General features: G+C 40.2%; 1 protein-coding gene across 1 annotated transcript in view; it reads left to right on the top strand.

The window, feature by feature from the left end:
* The window catches only part of KIF13B (kinesin family member 13B), a 335,996-nt gene that overhangs the window by 75,444 nt on the left and 245,729 nt on the right, over positions 1–14,823 (top strand). The gene's annotated exons all lie outside the window — the stretch shown is intronic.

Raw genomic sequence — 14,823 nt, 5'->3', positions numbered from 1 at the left:
GACTGTGTGTTCTTTGTTGTTTGCTCATCTGTGGGCACAATTCTTTTCACCTCCCTCTCCAATTGGCACGGCCAGTCACTCAGGTATGGTACGGCAGGGCAGGTCCAGCCAAAGAGGAGCTACTGGAATGGGTTGTCTGTGGCAGTTACTACAGCCACCAGCACGGGTCAGCAATCAGTGTAGGGCAGGTTCCAGTAGGCCGTACCTGTGCTGCTTGGTGGTGTGATGTGAAGCACACAGTGCAGGTAGGCAGGGTGTAGCGGGGAGATTGTTACGTGTAGAGCTAAGATGGATATGGGAGAGAGGAGAGAGGAACAGGAGCCGAAAACATACAAACAAACAAAAAAAGAATGCTAGGGGAGCTTGCCATTGGAGTGGAGAGATGAGAGACTATGAAATGGAGAAAACCAGAAAGGGGAGGAGGAAGAAAAGAAAAAAATGAATAAATAAAAATCAGAAAGTTTAAAGAACTGCGAAGTTCCCAGGGATCCCAGTGGTGCAGCCATGCGGTCTGGGAAGTCGCTCTCGGGTGTTGCAGTACAGCCTGGCTAGAAGGCATAGAGGTATACAATGCCAGGTATTCAGGGAACAGAAAGAAAAGGAAGATATAGAGTGACGAAAAACTGAGTAATGAAGAGAGACAAAAAGGGAAAAAGAGGGAAAAGAAAACAAAGCAAATTAAGTTAAAAAAAAAAAAAAAAAAACCAAGAAAAGCTCCCAAAAATACCAACGAAAAAAGAAATCCCCTCAGGGATCCCTCTGTACGTCTGTGCAAGCCGAGGGGGTAATCTCGTTGCTGCATAGCGCTGCCTGCCTGGAAAGGGCTCCCAACTCAAGAAAAGGAAAAGAAAAGAAAAGAAACAAACAATTCAAAACGAGCAAACGAACAAAAGCCCCGTGATACTAGCAGCGTGGCAGCCCAGACCGGGAAGCAGCTTCACACTTGAACGGAGCTCCACAGCCCCTCAGGAAGAAGCAAAGATGGTGCACGGAGCCAGGTTTTTGAGTGAAAGGAGGGGGAGGTGGTAAGAGGTAAGGAAGAAATCAAAAGAAGCAGAAAAAAAAGCAACACCAGCAGCCAACAAATAGCACTCAGAGAGCCAGCTAGCGCGGGCTGGTGGAATCCAAGCAGCCGGTGTTTCTCGGACAAGAGACTGTGTCCGTGGGAAGCAGAGAGGACTGAGTGTGGGTGAAGAAGGGTAGGGAGTGGGAAAGCATATATCACAAATTACCGGAGCTCTGCAGCCCCTGAGGAAGAAGCAAAGATGGCACACGGGGCCAGGTATTTGAACAAAAGGAGGGGGAGGTGGTGAGAGGTAAGGAAGAAATCAAAAGAAGTGGAAAAAAGCAACACCAGCAGCCAACAAATGGCACTCAGAGAGCCGGCCCGTTTGGGTGTGTGGAATCCAAGCAGCCGGTGTTTCCCGGAGAAGAGATAGTGGCTGCGGGAAGCGGAGGAGGCCGAGTTGGGGTGAAGAAGGTTGGGGGGTAGGAAAGCGTATATCGCAAATTACCGGTTGTTTTGTCTCCCTCTGGAAGCTCTGTGAAGCTGCTTTTTCGTACCCCCTGTTTGCTGGTCTCCGATAGGAGTCCAAGATGGCGGATCCATGCTGCGTTAGCTGCTAGGGGACCTCTGCATGAATCTCTCCTCGCTCTCTGTTCTCTGTCAGTTTTCTTACTCTGTTTGGTGCTTGGCTGAGTTCTTTATCTCTTCATTTGATGTTTTAGGGTTTCAGGATTGTTCTTTTCTCTGTTCGGCTTAGTTTTTCAGATGTTTGCTGTGGAGGGACAGTGTGGTGCTTCTGCCTAGAGCGTCATTTTGCCAGAACTCCCAAAATGCCAAGGTTTTAACTGTACTCACTTGTCTGTGATTTAATACTTAACTCCTGTTTCCAATCCTACCTTAGTAGTCGATCATTGGCTAATTCACACAAAGTATAAGAAAACCTGGGGAGAATGTGCCAGCTGAAGTATTTTAAAGAATCCTTTTTTGTCTAATATAGGTATTTCCTTGGTTTGGGTCTTCCTGGTCCAGGCCTTTTTCTTGCCCTAAAATACCAGTCTCTAAAGCTGTCTTCTTCTTAGGCATTAAAACTTTGCCGTTTCCTGCAACTGGCCTCAATTTGATTCTTAATTCTTCTTCCTATTCCAATATCTTGACTCTTTTCTTCCTCCCTCAAAATAACTAAGGATTTTATTAATTTATTGTGCCTTTTCTATTACTCCTCTGCATAATTGATTTTGTAAATATTACAATCAATATTTACAAACAGAACTAATGGAAGAATGGCATGTATTGGGTGAGATAAAATGTATTTTGTTTAGTTTTGGGTAATGCTATCATAAAGTAAACAAACAAAACAATTACTGTTTATCAACCCCCCCCCAAAAAAAAAATAAAAAGGACTGCCATAACTATACAATGAGGAAGGTTTTTGTTATTGTTTTAATTTCAGGCTTCATCTTTAGTAGAATAGTGATAGAATATTTGGATCTGTGGGATGTAGCAGGTAAATCCAAGTTAGTCTCTGAGAAAGCAGTGATACTATTAATGTGATTAAAATTTATTCAAAAGAATACAAATTCAAGTTTGATTGGAGATTTAACAGTGAAAATATTTTGTTCATCTTGTTATAAATATTTTTGTAAAGATTTCTAAATAATCTTTTCTAAACATCTTATTTCTAATTGCTTCGTTCTCAGACGCATTTAGCATTATTTCAATATTTTATGATTTTTCTTAGGAACTTCTCTCCAATGTGCATGAATTTGTACCTTAGATTATGAAGTTTCTTTTAATGAAGAAAAGAGTATTGTGAGTTATTAGTGATGTCCAGCATGAGCTTGGAATGAGGAGGTTTCTGTATTAGTACCTTGTGTTTGCTCCTTTTTAGTAGCATCCAGCAGTTTGAATATAAGGCTTTGGAGTCAGGAGGAAGCCCTAGTTTGAATCTTAATTCCACCTCAACTAGCTGTGTTAATTTCCGAGTTCTAGTTAATTCAGTGTAAAATGAGGATATTACTTACCTTTTAGGGTTACTATGTTAGGTATCCACCACTTTTCTGTCCGTTTGTCATACTGTGGTGGCTTGCATGTTGCTGTGATGCTGGAAGCTATGCCATTGGTATTTCAGATACCAGCGGGGTCACCCATGGTGGATAGATTTCAGCAGAGCTTCCAGGTTAAGAGAGACCAGGATGAAGGACCTGGAGATCTGCTTCTGAAAAAGTTGGCCAGTGAAAACCTATGGATAGCAGTGGAACACTGATATCGTACTGGAAGATGAGCCCGTCAGGTTGGAAGTCACTCAAAATACTACTGGGGACGAGCTGCCTCCTCAAAGTAGAGTTGACCTTAATGACATGGATGAAGTAAAGCTTTTGGGACCTTCGTTTGCTGATGTGGCAGGATTCAAAATGAGAAGAAACAGCTGCAAACATCCATTAGTAATTAGAAGGTGCAATGTACAAAGTATGAATCAAGGAATATTGGAAGTTGTCAAAAATGAAATGGAATGCTTGAAGATTGATATCCTAGGCATTAGTGAGCTGAAATGGACTCATATTGGCCATTTTGAATTGGACAATTATATGGTCTGCTATGGCAGGAATGACAAATTGAAGAGGAATAGTGTCACATTCATCTTCAAAAAGAACATTTCAGGATCTATCCTGAAGTACAACACTGTCAGTGACAGGATAATATCCATATGCCTACAAGGAAGACCAGTTAATACGACTGTTATTCAAATTTAGGCACCAGCCACTAATGCGAAAGATGAAAAAATTGAAGATTTTTATCAAATTCTGCAGTCTGAAATCGATCAAGCATGCAGTCAAGATGCACTGATAATTACTGGTGATTGGAATGCATAAGTTGGAAACAAAGGAGAAGGATCAGTAGTTGGAAATTATGACTTTGGTGATAGAAATGACGCCGAAGATCATATGATACATGTGATAGAATTTTGCAAGACCAATGACTTATTCATCAGAAATACCTTTTACCTTTTTTCAACAACATAAACGGTGACTATACATGTAGACCTCACAGGATGGAATACGCATGAATCAAATCAACTACATCTTTGGGTGGAGAAGCTCAATATCATCGGTCAGAACAAGGCGAGGGGCTGACTGTGGAACAGATGTACGAGACCAAATGGGCAGCTCCTGTCTGGAGGCAGGATGAGAGAGCAGGAAGGGGCAGGAACTGGTCAAATGGACATGGAATCTAGGGTGGAAGGGGAGAGTGTGCTGTCACATTGTGGGGATTGCAACCAATGTCACAGAACAATATGTGTATAAATTTTTGAATGAGAAATTAACCTGAACTATGAACTTTCACCTAAAGCACAGTTTAAAAAAAAAGAAATCAAATAATGAATTGTATTGCACAAATCTGTTGCAAAAGAACTCTTTAAAGTGTTGAAAAGCAAAGATGTCACTTTGAGGACTGTTATGGATTGAGTTGTGTCCCCCCAAAATGTGTGTTAACTTGGTTAGGCCATAATTCCCAGTATTGTGTGATTGTCCACCGTTTTGTCATCTGGTGTGATTTTCCTATGTGTTGTAAATCCTACCTCTATGATGTTAATGAGGTGGGATCAGCGGCAGTTATGTTAATGAGGCAGGACTCAATTTACAAGATTAAGTTGTGTTTTAAGTCAATCTCTTTTGAAATATAAAAGAATTGAGCAGAGAGACGGAGACCTCACACCACCAAGAAAGCAGCAGTGGAAGCAGAGTGCATCTTTGGAACTGAGGTTCCTGCGTGGAGAAGCTCCTAGACCAGGGGAAGATTGATGACAAGGACCTTCCTCCAGAGGTGACAGAGAGAGAAAGCCTTCCCCTGGAGTTGGCACCCTGAATTTGGACTTCTAGCCTCCTAAACTGTAGAGAATAAGTTTCTCTTTGTTAAAACCGTCTACTTGTGGTATTTCTGTTATAGCAGCAGTAGATAACTAAGAGAAGGACTAAGGTGTGCCTGACCCAAGCCATGGTATTTTCAGTTGCCTCATATGCATGCGAAAGCTGGACAGTGAATAAGGAAGACCAACAAAGAATTGACTTGTTTGAATTATGATGTTGGTGAAGAATATTGAATATACCATGGACTACCAGAAGAACGAACAAATTTGTCTTGGAAGAAGTATGTTCTTTAGAAGTGAGGATGGCAAGACTTTACATCATGTACTTTGTACCTGTTATCAGGAGGGACCCGTCCCTGGAGAAGGACATCATGTTTGGTAAAGTAGAGGTCATTGAAAAAGAGGAAGACCCTCAGTGAAATGGATTGACACATGGCTGGAACAATGGCCTCAAACATAGCAACAATTGTGAGAATCGCACAGGACCGGGCAGTGTTTTGTTCTGTTGTACATAGGGTCCCTCTGAGTTGGAACTAACTCAATGGCCCCTAACAACAACAGCAACATTAGATATGATGAATATAGTGTAGTTAATATAGTGCTTGACAGTTGTTATTCCATGAAAATTATTTCAGGTTAAGCTGGTATCTAAATGATTCTGAATTAGAATAGCCCAAATTTAATGAGATATTCATTGTGATGAATGAGACACTGAAAACTCCTCTTTTGTGATTTACTTGTGAATCAGCTTGATCGTTTTGAGATTTTTTTTCAAGCTTTGTTAGCTTGGGGCTAACATAGCCTTTACTCTAGTGATACCTTAACCCTACTCCTAAACTATGGCCTTTCTGGGCTTTTACTAAATCCCCTTGTTGTTCAAGGAGATCATTCCACTATCTCTTGTCAAAACTCAGATGTCTCCAAGTTTGGGTGAGCTCTGGAAATTGTTCAGCTTACACCTTCTTCCCCAGTAGTTCTTTTCCCAGTAATTCTTTTGGCCTTTTGGAGTTTCACCATCTGCATGTATGACTTAATGTTCACCAGAATCAAGGAGACCTTATACAGACTCCTGGAGTTTTTTCCTCTTTGTTGCTCCTTTGTCTTTCGCCAGCAAATATGGACGTCTGTCAAGTCACCTCAGATCATCATGCTCTGGCTTGGTCCCCTTCCTGTACCATGGTCCGTAAAGTACTACGAGGCAGAAAGCTGGGGCAGTTGTAGGACCCACCTTGCTTGGTTTCCTTTTCTGAGGGATCATAATCCTACACTGCTTGTTAACCAGTGTCTGAAAACATATGCTTCATATATTTTGTCCAGTTTTCTTGTTAACTTATGCAGGAGAGCCAGAGCTAGTTTTCTGTTAACCATTGGAGTTTCAGACTTAAATTTAAATGCCTTATTGAATATTGGGGAGAAACATTTTCTGCTGATTCTGTGGCAGACAGTACATGGAAACCAGTGGTGCTTTGTGCAAATTAGAAAAAAATGGCCTCTCTGGCCAGACATTCCTTGGACTGATACAGCCTTGTGAAAAGGAAATGGTACCTTTTTTTTTGAGCCCCTTACTTTACTATGACCCCTTTACTGCTTGACCATTGTAGCAGGGGCTGGGTTTTAGTTCCCCCTTTCCCTCTGGGCTAGGTGCCATTGTGAAGTATACATGTCATACAACGGTATACCTGGTATTCTAGCTTTACTTGGTACAACTTCTCTTCCAGCAGCATTTAGTATGTAAATTACTGAAAGGAAAATGAAAAATAATACTGTTATTCTGGAATTCTATTGTTCTGTATTTGTATTCTACTTGTGCCTAATATGTTAATGGAAACCTTAAACTTTCTAAAAATTTTTTTTTCTATTTTCCATATCCAAAAGACAGATTAAATTAATTTGCCAAAAAGTTAATGGAAAATGGCAAAGAATAAGATCATTCACATTATTTTATTTTGACTCATCACGGAACAAAAAGTCTCAGGATCCCATTTTAATAAATATTTTAAGGCCAAATTTTACCTCTTGAGTTCTCATTACTCTGTTGGAAACAAATGTTATTTGCCATATAGTTTTTGTTTTAAGAAAGTATAATAACTGCATCCAGTTACCCTCTGTCTTAATTATACTTCCCATTCATCTCTTGATCCATGGTAGTGGGACTACTGTCCCTCCACTTCCTAACTCTATCAGGGCAGACCAATTATCCTTAAAGTGCTAACCTTGAATCCCTTTCAGCCCTAGAGCTAGTTCATAGAGTAGGCTTGAGGGTCACCATTTAGGTAAAGCTTGCGCCACTTCCCCATTGATTAGCTATAAGGGAACTGAAACTCCATAGGCTATTTTGCTGAATTATATCCTGTTTGGATAGAAGAATCTGAGTGAGGAATTGTCTCTCAGACTTGCAGGAAGGTGAACTCAAGGAGTATAATTAAAATAGCTCTTTGAATTGGCCTTTGAGAGCTACAGCATCCAAGTCCCACTGTGTTAAATTAACCTCCCATTGCATTGGCCTCTGTGACATTTGACTAATGCCAGCAAGGGATTTACCACAAGGTAGAAGGAATCATTCCCTGAATTTCTGAGGCTTAGGCAGGTTGAAAGGCTGTGTGAGCTGCAGAGAGTAAATGAGGTGTGGCCAAGTCTGCATCAAAATAGACACAGGTCAAAAGGAGCCTTCTAGTCCTTTATTTGCTTGCTCTTTTTATAGCATTTGACACTGCTGGTGTGCCTTCCTTCTCAAAACTCTCAGTTCCCTGTGATGCTACTCTCACATGGTTCTCCTCCTTCTTTAGCCATTTCTTGTCAGACTCTTGAAGGTACCTTATTATAGAAATATAAATTTGCAGGTTAACATTATTTTTTTATTCTGCTGATGTTCTTTATTTATATTCTGTTCTCAGTCGCTTTCTTACCTAAAATGTTAGCTAGTAAGCCTGTGGAATTAAGCAAGAACAAACAGAGGCTGTTTATTCGGCGCTTGCAAGGGAGTCAGCCACCATTACTTGCGTTTGGCAGAGACTCAAAGGCAGGCAGGGGAGTGGGAAAGCTTTTTAGTAAATAAAAAGGGGAGGCTTCAGTTATGCTCTGATGGGAGGTTGTTGGCATGGGGAAGCTGGAGGTGGGCTAACTGGAACCCAGGTGTCTTATGTGATTGGTCTGGGGAGCGTATTTAGCTTTCTCTGGTTAACCCTCAGTTGGGGGGCAAAAAACAGGGAAGCTGACAGTCATTTGACCAGCTCCTGATCATGCCAGTTGCTGCAGAAATTGTGGTTTAGTTTCCAGGGCTGGTTGCTGCAGAGGTTGTGGGTCAGAGTTCTATTGTTATATGTAGTCTGGCCAGTAACTGTTGTGTGTGCTGTCTCTCAAGCCCAACCCTTGTCTAGAACATGAAACCCCATAGCTTTTAGTAAATTTTGCCTAGAGCTTTATTTCTTAACTTTTTTGGGGTTGTAGACTCTTTTGAAAATCTGAAAACTATTGCTCCTTTACCCAGAAAAACAAACAAACCAAAAACATCAGAAACACAGAGATCCACTAGGCCTGTCAATGGATTGAAGATCTCATTTGCTTTTTTTGTTTGTTTGTTTTTAAATTCTTTTAAAATTGAACTTTAGTTGAAGGTTTACAGAACAAACTAGCTTCTCATTAAACAGTTAGTACATGTATTGTTTTATGGCATTGGTTAACAACTCCATGACATGTCAGTACTCTCCCTTCTTGGCCTTGGGTTCCCTAATACCAGCTTTCCTGTCCCCTCCTGACTTCTAGTCTTTGCCCATAGGCTGGTGTGCCCCTTTAGTCTCCTTTTGTCATATGGGTCTGTCTGATTTTTGGCTAAAAGGTGAACCTCCAGAGTGACTTTATTACTGGGCTAAAAGGGTGTCCGGGGGCCATACTCTCGGGGTTTCTCCAGTCTCTGTCAGGCCAGTAAGTCTGGTCTTTTTTTCTGAGTTAGAATTTTGTTCTACATTTTTCTCCTGCTCTGTCTGGGCCCCTCTGTTGTGATCTCTGTCAGAGCAGTCAGTGGTGGTAGCCGGGCACCATCTAGTTGTACTGGACTCAGTCTGGTGGAGGTCATAGTAGTTGTGGTCCATTAATCCTTTGGACTAATCTTTCCCTGTGTCTTTAGTTTTCTTCGTTTTTCCTGCTCCTGAACAAGTGAGATATCATTTGCTTTTGTGCAGAACCAGTTTGAAGCCCTGGTTGAGATAAATACTTGTCAAGAACTGTTTACCCACATAGTAATGGCCCTAGGATACTATGCTTTTCTAGTTGACAATCTCTTGTTTTCATCCTTCATTCAGCAAACATTGGCTTCTAGCAGGAAGCCATTACCTCAAACTTTCCCAAAACTATAAGATTGTTAGAGGGAGACAGATTGCCAAACTCAGTTGGTCTATAACCTTAAATTACCATTATAGTAGTAAGTCTCGTCTGCAGAGAAAAGCATGGCTGCTATTTTTTTCCATCTCCAGAAGCATTCTTTGCTTTTGATTCTACTATATTCTGAATAGTTGATGAATGGACTCCTTAGCTCTGGCTAAAAAGATGTACTACTACATATATTTAATATGAAATACTTTTTGGATGAGTATCAGGACACTAGGAGAATTATATAGGCTCTGGGGATATATTAGGAGTTAATGAAGTTAGTAACTGAACAGTTTCGACAAGCTCATCATCTCATATTAAATTTCAGTAAGCGTTATTGAGTGCCTACCATATGTCAGGCAGTAGCAAAGCTCTGTACTTTCAAGCAGCTCACAATCAAGGAGGAAGCAATACAGTGACAGTACTTTCTTAGAAAAGAAGACCCAAGGGTAATCTAAAAAGGGACTGAGAAGATAACTTTTGTTTTTACAGGGACCAACAAGCTATCACCAAGCCTATAAGTGGGAGAAGTACACAGACAGCAGAAAGTACAAAAGCAATGAAACCTGAAGGGACATGGCAAGTTTTTAGAGGAGTCAAATATGTTTAAAGCACAAGGTATTTGGGGCAGAATGGTAGGAGATTAAGGCCGAAAAGGTGATGATGTTGTGAAGAGCCTTTTTTGCTTATAAAGTTTGAATTTTATCTTGTAGGGAATAAAAAATCCATTGCCATCAAGTCGATACCAACTCATAGTGACCCTATAGGACAGGGTAGAACTGCCGCCATAGGGTTTCCAAGGCTGTAATCTTTACAGAAGCAGACTGCCACATCTTTCTCCCACGGAGTGGCTAGTGGGTTTGAACTGCCGACCTTTTGGCAGGCAGCGTAGCACTTAACCAGTGTGCCACCAGGGCTCCTTTCTTGTAGGGAGTAGGAAGCCATTTAAGGGCTGAAGGCAGAATTTTGACTTAACCAGATATGTGGTTTGGATATATACTGGATTAATGACAAACTGTAGAGAAGAGACTGGAGAGCAGTGAGACCATACTTAGGAAGTTATGTGGTAGACCAAGAGGGAAATGAAGAAAGTAGGGCAACACTGCCCACTGCCTATCCACATGACTGGCTCCCCTATTTCCATTAGGTCTCTGTGCAAATGTCATTTCAAATGAGGCTTCTCCTGACCACTTCACGGTCATTCCTGAGCATCCTGTTCCCCTTCCCTGCTTTATTTTCTCCCATAGAAGTTAGCATTATATCACATGTTTGTTCGTTCATTCATTCTGTTGAAATAGAATTTAAGTTTTTAGGCAGAATTTTTGTCTGAATTGTTCAGTGCAGTATTTCCAGTGTCTAGGTTGGTGCCTGGCACACAGTAGATAGTAAATATTTGCTGAATAAAAGAATGAATGAATGTAAAAAGCAAAAAGAGAGGATGGGTTTGAGAGAAACATTTCAAAGGTGAAAGCTATATTTCAGGAAAGGGATAAACAAAGCAACTGTAGTTAACCAAGCAGTTTATTTCCTTGTAAATTGTGGGGAATGCTTGAAAAGTGAGTTCCCACTCAAGGACGCTGGGGAAACATTTGTTAAACAATGGATTTGGGCAGTGTTTTAGTATAGTTATGTAGTAATGCACAAGAAATTTTCAGCTTTTCTCAACCTACTAGCTTAAACCCTAAGGCAACATTGCATTGTAACACAAAGTCACAATAATGATGATATCTAACATGTATCGAGCAAGTACGAACGTAATTGTGCCAGGCACTTTATGTGGGCCTTTGTCTTTGAAGCCCCCAAACCAAAAATAACTCAACCTGTTACCATCAAGTTGATTCCAACTCATGAAACCCCATGTGTGTCAGAGTAGAACTGTGCTCCATAAGGTTTTCAATGGCTGATTTTTTTTTGAAGGTAGACTGCCAGGCCTTTCTTCCAAGGTGCCTGTGGGTAGACTTGAACCTTCAACTTTTCGGTTAGTTGCCAAACAGATTAACCATTTCCACCACCCAGGGACTCTGTAGATAATGAAATACTAAATAAAATAAAATAAAATATTCCAGATGTCAAGGAAACAATGAATGGGGCTTTTAGTGATATTTGTGCTTCTTACAGTGAGTTAGCTAGATAAGCAAAGATTGATAAGCTTCCATTGTGAGTCTAGTCACTCTATAAATTTTTAGTCAGCTCACCTTTATTCCTTATGTGGAAGGCACATTGAGGGAGGGATGACAAAGTAAAATAAAGATCATTATACAGATCATTGTTTGGTTGCTGGTACTGCCAGCTAAGTCGGAAAAAGCAACAATTTCATTATATAATATAACTATCAGAATAAGCATTTTGTGACGTACACATCTGTTACAGAGCAAGTTGGAGTGGGATCTTGTTAAGACAGAGATTCCAAATGATTCTAAAGAAGATCAACTAGGAACTTAAAATCTTTAAAATTAAAAGAAATGATATTTAGATTTAATGTTTGATTTTGGTAGTTGACAGCAGTAATTGATTTATAACTCATCATTCTGCTGACATTGTTTTGTGTTTTACACATACCTGATACTAGGTTGTTTGTTTTTGGACCCAATGTAGATTTTCTTTTTGTCATTGTTATAAGTATTAATAAAATTCTCAAAGATCATAAATATATAAAATCATCACTAAGTTTTTTCTTCATATTCTGAGATTCTAGAAATCAGTAATATAATTTGACTTACTTGATGGTGTGATTTATTTAAACGAAAAGTGAGCATAAATCCCTAAACTAGGTAAGTAAAAAGGAGGAAAGATAGTAGCTTCCTCATAGTCAACAGTTCATATCCGATAATATGCAACCACAAATTAAACTACCCTCTTCCTGAAAAGCTCATTCAGCCACGTTGATGATCCATGTGTAACTAGAAATCACCATTTGGGAAACAGTGGTAATTGTTGCAGGCAACAATCATCAGTGCATCCATTACGGGTATTTACCTAGTCAGGGTATTTACATAGTATCAAAGCACTCTCCCTCTACCTTCCAGATATTTATTAATTACAAAGCAAAAAATAGTAATATGACAGTGCAGAAACCTAGTAGTCACTATCTTAACCAAGTGATCAAAATGAACATCATCAGTAATGAGACATGTGAACATCATATGCCTCCTGGTATGATGCATTGAGAAGGGTACAGCGCTACATCTGTGTTATGTTTGCCCAAAATGTATAACCTGAATTTAGTCATGAGAAAACATGGCTTTGTGAATGGTTTTAGTTCTGAGCTAGCAGAGAGTCTGGGGGCCATGTCTTGCGGGGTCCCCTCAGTCTCAATCAAACCAGTAAGTCAGGTCTTTTTACTAGAATTTGAGTTCTGTACCCCACTTTTCTCCTGCTCCGTCAGGGACTCTCTATTGTGTTCCCTGTCAGGGCAGTGATTGGTGGTAGCTGGGCACCATCTAGTTCTTCTGGTCTCAGGCTGATGAAGTCTCTGGTTTATGTGGCCGTTTCTGTCACTTGGGCTAATACTTTCCCTGTGCCTGTGGTGTTTCTTCATTCTCCTTTACTCCAGGTGGGTTGGGACTAATTGATGCATCTTAGATGGCCACCTGCTAGCTTTTAAGATCCCAGACGCCACTCACCAAAGTGGGATGCAGAACATTTTCTTAATAAACTTTGTTATGCCAGTTGACCTAGATGTCCCCTGAAACTGTGGTCCCCAAACCCCCACCCCTGCAACTCTGTCCCTCGAAGTGCTGGGTTGTATTCAGGAAATTTCTTAACTTTGTATTATTCCAGTTGTGCTGACTTCTCCTGTAGTGTGTGCTGTCCTTCCCTTCACCTAAGATAATTTTTGTCTACTATCTAGTTAGTGAATACCTCTCTCCCTTCCTCCTCACCCTCGTAACCATCAAAGAATGTTTTCTTCTGTGTTTAAACCTTTTCTTGAGTTCTTATATAATGGTCTTATACAATATTTGTCCTTTTGGGACTGACTAAATTCACTCAACATAATGCCGTCCAGATTCCTCCATGTCATGTTCCCAGATTCATTGTTGTTCTTTATTGTTGTGTAGTATTCCATTGCGTGAATATACGGTAATTTGTTTATCTGTTTGTCCGTTGATGGGCACCAGGGTTGTTTCCATCTTTTTGCAATTGTGAACAGTGCTGCAAAGAACATGGGTGTGCATGTGTCTATTTGTGTGACGACTCTTATTTCTCTAGGATATATTCCAAGGAGCGGGATTGTATGGTACTTCTATTTCTAGCATTTTAAGGAAGCACCAAATCGATTTCTAAAGTAGTTGTACCATTTTACATTCCCACCAACAGTGTGTAAGTGTTCCAGTCTCTCCACAACCTCTCCAACGTTTATTATTTTCTGTTTTTGGGATTAGTGCTAGCCTTGCTGGGGTGAGATGGTATCTCATTGTAGTTTTGATATACATTTCTGTAATGGCTAATGATCATGAGCATTTCTTCATGTGTCTGTTAGCCACCTGAATGTCTTCTTTGGTGAAGTGCCCGTTCATATCCTTTGCCCATTTTTTAATTGGGTTATTTGTCTTTATGTTGTTAAGGTTTTGCAGTATCTTGTAGATTTTAGAGATTAGACGCTGACTGGATTTGTCGTAGCCAAAACTTTTTTCCCAGTCTGTAGGTTGTCTTTTTACTCTTTTGGTGAAGTCTTTTGATGAGCATAAGTGTTTAATTTTTAGGAGCTCCCAGTTATTTAGTTTCTTTTCTGGTGTTTGTGCATCGTTACTTGTGGTTTGTATTCTATTTATGCCATTTATTAGGGCTCGTAGCATTGTCCCTATTTTTTCTTCCATGATCTTTATCGTTTTCAATTGTATATTTAAGTCTTTGATCCATTTTGAGTTAGTTTTTGTGCATGGTGTGAGGTATGGGTCTTGTTTCATTTTTTTGCAGATGGATATCCAGTTAGGCCAGCACCATTTGTTAAAGAGACTTTTCCCCAATTAACGGACTATGGACCTTTGAGAAATACTAGCTGCGCATAGGTGGATGAATTTATGTCTGGATTTTCAATTCTGCTCCATTGGTCTGTGTATCTGTTCTTCCAGTACCAGGCTGTTTTGACTACCATGGGTGTATAATGGGTTCTGAAATCAGATAGTGTGAGGCCTCCCACTTTATTCTTCTTCTTGAGTAATGCTTTACTTATCCGGGGCCTTTCCATATGAGGTTGCTGATTTGTTTCTCCATCTCATTGAAAACTATCGTTGGAATTTGGATCGGGATTGCATTGTATCTGTAGATCACATTGGGTAGAATTGACATTTTCACAACATTGAGTCTTTCTATCCATGAGCAAGGTGTGTTTTTCCACTTATGCAGGTCTCTTTTGGTTTCTTGCAGTAGTGTCTTGCAGTAGTGTCTTGCAGTTTTCATTGTATAGGTCTTTTACATCTCTGGTTAGATTTATTCCAAAGTATTTTATCTTCTTGGGGGCTACTGTAGTTGGTGTTGATTTGATGATTTCCTCTTCAAAGTTCTGTTTGTTGGTGTAGAAGAATCTGTCTTAGGCTGGTTTCTCTACAGAAACAAAACCAGTACAGTGTGTAAATATGTATATATA

The sequence above is a fragment of the Trichechus manatus genome, unplaced genomic scaffold (assembly GCF_000243295.1).
Source record: "Trichechus manatus latirostris isolate Lorelei unplaced genomic scaffold, TriManLat1.0 scaffold00091, whole genome shotgun sequence".
Classification (NCBI taxonomy): domain Eukaryota; kingdom Metazoa; phylum Chordata; class Mammalia; order Sirenia; family Trichechidae; genus Trichechus; species Trichechus manatus.
This window is presented reverse-complemented; position numbering and strand designations above follow the sequence as displayed.